Genomic DNA, 263 nt, shown 5'->3' on the forward strand with positions numbered 1-263 from the left:
CCAGCGTGGCCAATCCTGCTGGCAGAGGCCAAGGACACTGGACAAACAACTCGTCACGTGGTGGCACTGGGAAAAGGGTCACACTGCTGCTGTTGGCATGGGGACATGACCCTTAAAGGGACACCCAGACCCCCCAGGACACAGACCCTCTTGGGCATCAGTGCTGGCTCATTCCTCACAGGGGACAGGAGGATGGGACAGGATGTGGAGGTGGCACTGGGGACACCCTGCTGGGATGAGGGTGTCCCCCAAGAACTACAGCC

At 60.5% G+C, this 263-nt stretch overlaps 1 protein-coding gene across 1 annotated transcript in view; it reads right to left on the minus strand.

Annotated features, from left to right (window-relative positions):
* The window catches only part of LOC103802143 ([Pyruvate dehydrogenase (acetyl-transferring)] kinase isozyme 2, mitochondrial-like), a gene marked incomplete at both ends in the record, with an annotated part of 1,561 nt that overhangs the window by 400 nt on the left and 898 nt on the right, over positions 1 to 263 (minus strand). The gene's annotated exons all lie outside the window — the stretch shown is intronic.

The sequence above is a fragment of the Acanthisitta chloris genome, unplaced genomic scaffold, assembly GCF_000695815.1.
Source record: "Acanthisitta chloris isolate BGI_N310 unplaced genomic scaffold, ASM69581v1 scaffold32545, whole genome shotgun sequence".
Lineage (NCBI taxonomy): Eukaryota > Metazoa > Chordata > Aves > Passeriformes > Acanthisittidae > Acanthisitta > Acanthisitta chloris.